General features: G+C 37.9%; 1 protein-coding gene across 2 annotated transcripts in view; it reads left to right on the top strand.

The window, feature by feature from the left end:
• Positions 1-10,475, top strand: part of KIAA1958 (KIAA1958 ortholog) — a 153,685-nt gene that overhangs the window by 97,264 nt on the left and 45,946 nt on the right. The window lies entirely within an intron of this gene.

The following is a 10,475-nucleotide window of genomic DNA, read 5'->3' as shown; positions in this document are numbered from 1 at the left end:
AAGTGATTCCTGCTTCAGTGAAAAATACTATCAAAAATCTTACTGGACTGGGGAGTCTGGCTGGCTTAGTTGGTAGAGCATGTGATTCTTGATCTTGGGATCAAGAGTTCAAGCCCCATGTTGGGTGTAGAGATTACTTAAATAAATCTTTAAGAAAAAACTCAGACTGGACTGACTGGTACTGTTCGAAATTTTCATGCTTCTGAATATGTAAGAAATGTGTTTTACTCTCACTATTGAAAAAGATAAACAGCATTAGACTAATTTGCTGATCATATAGCTATAATAACATACAAATCTGGCTTCAATTAATGATGTTAACAATCCTACAAAATAGCCTGTGTTTTAAAATTCTAGGAGAAAGCATAAAAATATGCAAGGAGGGGCACCTGGGTGTCTCAGTCAGTTGAGTGTTGGACTCTTAATTTTGGCTCAGGTCATGACCTTAAAATCCTGGAATCGAGCCCTGTGTTGGGCTTTGTGCTTAACACAGAGCCTGCCTGTCCCTCTCCCTCTGCTCCTCCCCCTGCTCACATTCTCTCTCTCTTTCAAATATGTGGATAAATAAAATCTTTTTAAAAAATGTGCGGGATGCCTGGGTGGCTCAGCGGTTGAGCGTCTGTCTTTGGCTCGGGGCATGATCCTGGGGTCCCAGGATCGAGTCCTGCATCGGGCTCCCTGCATGGAGCCTGCTTCTCCCTCTGTCTGTGTCTCTGCCTCTCTCTCTGTGTCTCTCATGAATAAATAAATAAAATCTTAAAAAATAAATAAATAAATATTTTTTTTAATGTGCAAAGAATTGGATTTTTTTTAAATTTTTTATTTATTTATGATAGTCACAGAGAGAGAGAGAGAGAGGCAGAGACACAGGCAGAGGGAGAAGCAGGCCTCATGCACCGGGAGCCCGACGTGGGATTCGATCCCGGGTCTCCAGGATTGCACCCTGGGCCAAAGGCAGGCGCCAAACCGCTGCGCCACCCAGGGATCCAAAGAATTGGATGTTTAAAGGAGAAAAAAGACACTAACTTTTATACATTTATGATGGTTCCAAGGTTATCTCAATTTATTTTCCACTTTTTAATAATCTCTCCCTTTTTTTAAAAAAGATTTTATTTATTCATGAGAGAGACACACAGAGAGGGGCGGGGGGGGGGCAGAGGCAGAGACACAGGCAGAGGGAGAAGCAGGCTCCAGGCAGGGAGCCTGATGTGGGACTCGATCCAGGGACTCCAGGATCATGCCCTGGGCTGAAGGCAGGTACTCAACCACTGAGCCACCCAGGCACCCCTATTTTCCACTTTTTAAAAAATATTTTATTTTTAAGTACTCTCTGCACCCAGTGTGGTGCTCTGACTCACAACCCCAAGACCAAGAGTTGCTGCTGCACCAACTGTGCCACTCAGGCACCCCTATTTTCCACTTTTATTTATTTGTTTATTTAAACATTATTTATTTATTTGAGAGAGTGAGCATATGAATGCTCAAGTGGAGGGAGGGGAGGAGAGAGAGAGAGAATCTGCAAGCAAACTCCCCATGAAGTTTGGAACTGCACATGGGGCTCCATCCCATGACCCACGAGATCATGACCTGTGCCAAAACCAGGAGTCCGAAGTTCAACTAAGTCAGCCGGGCGCCCCTCATTTCCACTTTACTTATTTCCAATAAATAAATTGTAGGAGTTAGGAGCTGTTGCTGTTTTCAGAAACGAAACATGAATGTTGGCAAAGTGATTTTTTGTGACCCCGGTGACAAGTAAAATTGGTCTATTTCCTAAGATTACCAACCAGAACATTTTTTTTTAAATACCAAGATTATTTTCCTTGAACATCTGAAAGAGTCCTAAGAAAATTTAATTTCTTTCAAAGGAATACATTTATGGAAGAAGTAAGTACCTAATAGAAAACATCATCATGTCAGTGTAATCTTTTTTTAAAGTGAAGGTCAGGACTGAAGGTGGGAGAAGGAGCTATCACTTGATTTTATGGACATACTAATTCTAATATGGACTTCTGTTAAAGTATTGTTTGTTTTTCCTTATCTTGACAGTAAGATAAAAATACTGTCTTGCTGCAGTTTGTGTGATAGGTCTTTTTTTGGTTTTTTGTTTGTTTGTTTTTTATTAACTCTGTGCCCAACATGGGGCTTGAACTCATAACCCTGAGATCCAGAAATAAAAAGTCATATGCTCTCCCTACTGAGCCCTGTTGTGTGATATGTCCTTTTATCCCAAGGAATTAGCCCTGGGAAAAGCTTCTAGTGACCTTATTAGTCATTTCATAATCACCCTGCCCCAACTACAACAGACTCTCTGAAGAGGCTTAATGAAGGAAAGGTGACTATGAGATTCTGATTGTGAGCCACCAATTTAATTTTATGCATTGACTTTGTTTTTAAATGCAATAGTATGATTGGTCTGAAGCGACTGTGTAATTACACACAGTGTTATCTCAGTAACTTTCCTTTTAGCTTTGGTGTTATTTTAGTCAACAAATGTTTTATTGAATGCTACTACTTCTTAAGTGCTTTTCCAGACTCTGCGTAGAGTAGCAAAAATCCTGCTCTTACAGAACTCACAGCTCACAGGGGAGAGACAGATGCTAAACAAGGTATCAAATAAATACACAGTATGTCAGACGGTGACAGGTATAGAGAAGAATATAACAGCATAAGGAGAATAAAGAATGTCAGAAGTAGAGAAATGGGTTGTTGATTTGTTTTTAAAAAGCTGTTTCTTCAGATGTTTGGCATTTGAAAGTTCTTTGCACTCAGCATATTCAGTTTCCTCTCCTGGTATATATATTTATAATTACTGTATAAAACGCTCCATGTGGCTCTCCCACTGTTCTGGCTTTATTCCCTACTCCAACCCTTCTCCCACCTCCAGACCAGGATCAGTGTTTTTACAGTCCTTATGACCAGAAGCCAGACTCCCTCCCATCTCATTCCCTTTGCACATGCAGTATCTTCCTAGAATGCTCTATCTTCCTGTTCTTCTTTACAAAATGGTATCTGTTCTCCCATGGAACAGAGCTCCAACATACCTCAAACTCTGTTCGACTCCTTTCTCTCTTGTTTCTGAATTCCTATAGGACTTAGAGGTCATGCCACAAACACAGTGCCTAATTGCATAGTGCCATGTATAGTCATTTTAATTAATTTTATGTGTGTTAGTCATCTCTTCTAGCTATGATGTAATCTACATAATCATCAGGGACTTGCCTTTGACTACACCCCACAGGACTTTTTGAAATGCTAGGGGGCAGGGTAGGTACTCACAAATGTAGATTAAATATTCATCCCAGCTGCAGTCTCATAGATATAAATCTACTCACCAGATTTCTTTTTACTTTTTTATATTTCAAACTTAAAAATACATTGTTATTTAATAAATTTGTGGACTTACATTTACTGGTTTATAAAAAGAATTTGGATGTCATTTCTCTATCAAATGAAAAGACAAAATACTCAAAAATAATAAGTTAAATATCAGGAAATGTGTCTTATTGCTTCAGATGTATTGCTTTAATAAAATCACAAAAGGAATGTGATAGCTAAGCTTATTTTTTGTTAAATTGAGTGCTACAGCAATAGAGGGAAATGGATCTGAATTTAAACCGAACATAAATCTCTTCAAATTAAATGAGAACACAAGATACTGCACTAATTATGTGTTTTTCCATGCCATCTCCTAACAAGGGAGGAAATAATTGGATTAATGGGGCATGAAGTCTATGTAAATAAGTACAGAAAAGCTGTGTGTCTAAAAATTTTACTCAGGCTTTTGGTAAGAGTTCCTGTGCCAATGCTGAGGCTCTTCCTAGGGTCCCATTCCAGGTCACAGAACTCTTGGAAGACAGTAACCTAAAATTTCCCATCTCTTGGCTACATTTATAGAAGACCCATTTCACTGTACTAGGTTTTATGGTATGGCTTCTCCTTTTAAGAGTAAGTTTAAGTGATAAGTGTTACAGCTCTTGGGTATGCTATAATAAGTGACCGTTCATTCCAAGAACCAAGGACACTCATACCTTGTCAGCCTGATTAATAACTTTGTGTTTTATCCTAAGAAAACTAGTTGATCAGAAGACTACATGGTCAGGTTCACATTGCTCTTTTAAGATATAAATCTATCTATAAGTTTGTAAACCTATCTCTTTCCATGCTAAGAAATTTTCAGTAAACTTTGCTTGTATAAATAGAGCTAAGTTCACATCTGAATGACCTGGTGCAAAACATTCCCAGACAGTGAAATGATGTATAAACTACTCCGGTAGGGTCACCTGAGCAGCTCAGTGGTTGAGCATCTGCCTTTGGCTCAGGTCATGATCCTGGGGTCCTGGGATCGAGTCCCACATCGGGCTCCCTGCAGGGAACCTGCTTCTCCCTCTGCCTATGTCTCTGCCTCTCTCTCTCTCTCATGAATAAATACATAAAATCTTAAAAAAAAATCTACCTCTGAAAGCCCATCCCCCCCCCCCCCAGATGGGCTTTCAGACCCTCCTTGTACCACTCTCCCTTTTGATCGCTCCAGGCACACTAATACTCTTTCAGTTTCTCAAACTTAGTTGCCATTATAGGAACCTCTCATGTGCTGTTGCCTCTGTTCTTCCTCCTTCTACAGTTTATGTGATTGACTTCTCATTTTCAGGTCTCAACTAAAAGGTCTTCTTAGAGACTCCTTCCTAGAACATCCATCTTTAAGTTGGTCATTTATTTTTTTTCACAATACTCTGTTTTCTTCATAGTATTTGTGTCAGTTTGTCCAAGATGTGCATATTTGTGTTGTCTGTTTTCACTCACTCTGTGGTAGATTCCACAAAAGCAAGGACTGTTTCTATTATACTCACTTATACTCACTGTTTCCTTATAGTGTAGAATCAGCCTACTTAATTCCTAATAGGTGTCATTCACTCATTAAGTGTGCTTGAATGATGAGGTGGCTCCACAGGGATTGATGGATTAGCTGTAGAAGAACGGGTCACCAGTGTCAAGGGTGGTGCTCAGGTTTCAAGCTTGGGCAAATAGGTGGTAGAGGCCCCAACTAGGTGGAAGAGCAGATTTGTGGGAACAGAGCCAAAGTTAACATTTTAGGTCTGGGCACATAATGATTAGGCTATTAGGTGTGTTAAGTTCATGGGAGCCATAGGGACAGGATTCTGATACTTGCATTTCTAATTGTTAAATACCTGATCTGGACAGAAATAATTTGTTGGCTGCTACCTTGTCTTCTCCATTCAGTTTTCTAGGTCTTTGGGATTTTATCCACATTATAGTTTTTAAAATCTGTTATTTAATCACAACTGCCTATATGTAAAAAGACCATTTTGCTCATCTCAATTCATGTGTTTTTTTTTTCATCAATAACAGTGACTCATTCAGTGTGCTGAATGATATATACACTTCTCTTAAGAAAACTGAAAGTGATCTTTATAGAATATCTTTTGTTTGTGTTGAAAACACTTACCATTAGCATTAGATAAACAATAGAACTACTTAGAATCCAGGTTATATTTCTTACTGTATACATTCAGTCAAAATTTAATGAAATTGGGCTGTTGAGTTTTTGATAAATGACACAATCTTGAGAAACACAACCCTTGTTCACCAAGTAGACATCATGTGATCAGAACACGTTCAAAGAACATTAACGGGATCCCTGATTAGGGACTAAAAGTTGTAGCCATCTCTTCACATGTGAAGAACTGGATCTGAATTCTGGCTTCTCTTTAAAATCACTTCAAAATAAGAAAGAGAAACAGAAACAAACATTCTCTTAAATTAAACTAGTAGTCTTCTACTAGAACTACAGTGTGTGAAGAAAGTGCCAGATGCAGTGATCAGTTGGGAATTTGGATGTGACACCAGGAGACCTGTGACCATAGGTCACAGATGGAGGTGTGAGCACTCAGTTTTCCACTGAGGATGGTATGTGCTAACCATCACTTCTGAAGACTTGGAGCAGGGGCGCCTGGGTTGGTCTTGAGAGCTTCTCCCTCTGGGCCCGGTTTGACACCAGAGAATAACAGAGGAAGCAGGACTGAGGCAAGAAACACACACACACACACACACACTTTCCATCTTTGTGGGAGGTGGTCTGCCCGTGTGATAAACTGCTGGAAATATGCTGGAGTTTATGGCTTGAAAGGGCACGCTGTACCAGAAAAAAAGACGGGTGCACAGTGATCAACTGAGATACAGCCTAGTAACCCTTCACAAATAAAGAAATAATCACTTAGATATCCAGGTCTCTGCCCAAAAAACAACCAAGAGACTACACTGATCGTTGACCGTCCTACACCAGCATTGGATTCTAGAAGATAATTGAGCAATGCCACTATTGTCTAGGATGTGTAGGAGGAGTGGGGAGTATGAATGGAAAATCTTATACCTAGGCAAACTGTTGTCCAGTTATAAAAACAATATAAAGCTTAAAGACATGCTCAATTCAAGACCTCAGGTAAACATAGTTTTCATAAATACTTTCTGGATAAACTATTGAAGGACGAACTTTAGCTGAGAGGAGACTGGCAAAACACTGGTGGGTAAGCATTGATTTCATCTATTTAACTGTAAGACTGAGACCAAAATGTGGAAACTATCATTAAAAACAATATTATAAATTATCTGATAACTATAGTAAATATCATAAGCTACAACAATGTGGAAATGTATATTTTTATTTTTAAAATTTTATTTATTCATGAGAGACAGAGGCAGAGACATAAGCAGAGGTAGAAACAGGCTCCCTGCAGGGAGCCTGATGCAGGACTCGATCCCAGGACCCTAGGATCACAAACTGAGCCAAAGGCAGACGCTCAACCACTGAGCCATCCAGGTGCCCTGAAATGTGTAATTGGGAGGGCACAGGAGAGAGAAATGTGGGAAACAGTATAAACCAGGATTCAAAAAATATTACTTAAAGCTAACATTTTGAGTAATAGGGCATTCAGATACTGAAGATATAAAGGAGTACTAGGAGAACTAAACCAAACAGTAAAATAAAATATAACAATGATAAGGACCAATAAAATGAGGAAATTAAAAATGGTTAGTTGGAGGAAGAACTGTAAGTGTATGGTATATTAATTTTGACATTGCTTATAGTGAGGTATCAATATATGCTGCATAAAAATAGATATGCAGTTATCAAAATAATAATAACCACTAGAAAAATTAGCAAGAGAACGTAAACTGAAAAAGGTTTTTTACTCCTAAAGGGAGATTATGAGAATAGATGGTCCCTTTTCAGCCTCTGGCTGTTGTTATCCTGCTTGTGGTTGAAGCCAACGCAAGAAAGAGGGTTCAGCCAAGAGAAAGAGGAGCTGAGGAAGAGTATGGATACAACAGTAAAAACAGGGAGCCTGACGTACATTATGATGACAAGAACTAAGATTAAATGAAACAAATAGAAATGAAAAAGTTGTTGAGAGAAAGTATCCTAAAAGTTCTTGCCATGAGGAGAAATTTTTTTTAATAAATTTATTTTTTAATTGGTGTTCAATTTACCAACATACAGAATAACACCCAGTGCTCATCCCGTCAAGTGCCCCCCTCAGTGCCCGTCACCCATTCACCCCCACCCCCTGCCCTCCTCCCCTTCCACCACCCCTAGTTCGTTTCCCAGAGTTAGGAGTCTTTATGTTCTGTCTCCCTTTCTGATATCTCCCACACATTTCTTCTCCCTTCCCTTCTATTCCCTTTCACTATTATTTATATTCCCCAAATGAATGAGAACATACACTGTCTGTCCTTCTCCGATTGACTGACTTCACTCAGCATAATACCCTCCAGTTCCATCCACGTTGAAGCAAATGGTGGGTATTTGTCGTTTCTAATGGCTGAGGAATATTCCATTGTATACATGGACCACAGCTTCTTTATCCATTCATCTTTGAATGGACACCGAGGCTCCTTCCACAGTTTGGCTATTGTGGACATTGCTGCTATAAACATCGGGGTGCAGGTGTCCCAGCGTTTCATTGCATCTGAATCTCTGGGGTAAATCCCCAACAGTGCAATTGCTGGGTCGTAGGGCAGGTCTATTTTTAACTCTTTGAGGAACCTCCACACAGTTTTCCAGAGTGGCTGCACCAGTTCACATTCCCACCAATAGTGCAGGAGGGTTCCCTTTTCTCCGCATCCTCTCCAACATTTGTGGTTTCCTGCCTTGTTAATTTTCCCCATTCTCACTGGTGTGAGGTGGTATCTCATTGTGGTTTTGATTTGTATTTCCCTGATGGCAAGTGATGCAGAACATTTTCTCATGTGCATGTTGGCCATGTCTGTGTCTTCCTCTGTGAGATTTCTGTTCATGTCTTTTGCCCATTTCATGATTGGATTGTTTCTTTGGTGTTGAATTAAATAAGTTCTTTATAGATCTTGGATACTAGCCCTTTATCTGATATGTCATTTGCAAATATCTTCTCCCATTCTGTAGGTTGTCTTTGAGTTTTGTTGACTGGATCCTTTGCTGTGCAAAAGCTTCTTATCTTGATGAAGTCCCAATAGTTCATTTTTGCTTTTGTTTCTTTTGCTTTCGTGGATGTATCTTGCAAGAAGTTACTGTGGCCGAGTTCAAAAAGGGTGTTGCCTGTGTTCTCCTCTAGGATTTTGATGGAATCTTGTCTCACATTTAGATCTTTCATCCATTTTGAGTTTATCTTTGTGTATGGCAAAGAGAGTGGTCTAGTTTCATTCTTCTGCATGTGGATGAGAAATTTTTTTCTTTTCTTTTTACTGTATATGAGATGATGGATTTTAACTAAACCTATTGTGGTAATCATTTAACAATATATGTAATTCAAACCATTATGCTGTAATGTATAAACTTACACAGTGATATGTGTTGATTATTTCTCAATAAAACTGGGGAAAAGTCTATACATTAATGTGTAGTATGCAAAGTAACACGGCTATTGTTAAAACAAAGAAATGAGATAAACTCCACGTTGACTCTAAAAATGGATCACAAACCAAAACCCAGTGATATCCCATTCAGATGTTACTGTCATCAAAGAATACCTGCATTTCTGAAAACCATTTTGAAAGTGGTACACTAAAAAATGGCACAGCTTTGGGACAGACCACTCAAAGACTATGCAACTTTGTAATCAGATCACTAACCAGACAAACTAATTCTAATAAAAATACTTAAATAGTTTAAAAGACATGATAGACTGCTAATAAATAATGACACACTACTGCAATATAGGAATTTACAGTGTAAAAAAATAACTTTAAAGATCAAGTGTGAATAATGAGCCACAATCACCAGTATTATTAATAACAGGATGACCATCTAGAAGAATATCAAGTTGGTTGCCTACCTTTTTTACACCAAAATGAAAATTTAATGAAATACAATGAAAATGGTAAATGAAACAAAAAGTGTTTTAGAAGAAAACATTAGAGAATTGTTTTATGGTTTCATAGTTGGAAAAACATCTCTAAGTCTACCACAAAATATAAAAAACATTTAGTAGAGAGATAAATTCAATCCCATAATAATACATTATATATAGGAAGCTGTGATTAAACAGTTACTCTTATACCTTATCATGAAAGTATAAATTAATACTATATATATATATATACACATATATATGGGGTAGTATATAATATATATATAGGGTAGTACCAGTTTAGCAATGTCACTTTGGAAATTAATTATGTGTATATACATGCCCATATATGGGAAATGTCACATATATAAGGATACTCACTGCAGCAGTTTGGAATAGTAAAAGGATGGAAATAATGCAAATGTCTGTCAGAGAATTAGGGGATTAGATAAATGTATTATGGTATATCCATATACATACTTTACATTAGATTGGGGCAACTATGCATGTGATGACATGGAGCTACATTATAATACATTGTAATGGTAAAAAACAGTGCAGAATAGAATGTATAGTATATTTATTCCACCCCCCTTTTTGACAAAAAGTAATTTCATGTACATAGAAAAAATCTAAAAAACTATACCAAATAAATTGGTAATATTGGTTGTCATGCAGAGGGAAATGTGGGAACAAGGAGATGGGCTGGAAAGGTGACTTACTTTCACTCTATACCCATTTGTAACTTTTAGATACTGTACTAGATGCTGTATTGCCTGTTGAAAGTTTATTATTAAAATCAAATGGATCATGGTCCATATTGAAAAAAAAATAATCATAGTTTTTATCTAAGGACATACAGGTGGATGTTCTAGTGGATGGCAGATCGAAATGTGAAAAATAAAGCTGTAAAGCTCTTGGAAGAAATAGATCTTCCATTACTTTGGAATAAGCAAGATTTCTTAAGCAAGATGCAAAAAGCATGAACCATAAAGGAAAAAAAATGTTATTTGGGCTATATTAGGATTAAGAGCTTAATCCTAATTCCAATTCATTAAAAACACCATTAGGAAAGTGAAAAGGCAAGCCACAGACTGGAAGAAGATATTTGCAATATGTATATCTGATAAAGAT

Source organism: Nyctereutes procyonoides, unplaced genomic scaffold (genome assembly GCF_905146905.1).
Source record: "Nyctereutes procyonoides isolate TBG_1078 unplaced genomic scaffold, NYPRO_anot_genome, whole genome shotgun sequence".
NCBI classification, from domain to species: Eukaryota; Metazoa; Chordata; class Mammalia; order Carnivora; family Canidae; genus Nyctereutes; species Nyctereutes procyonoides.
This window is presented reverse-complemented; position numbering and strand designations above follow the sequence as displayed.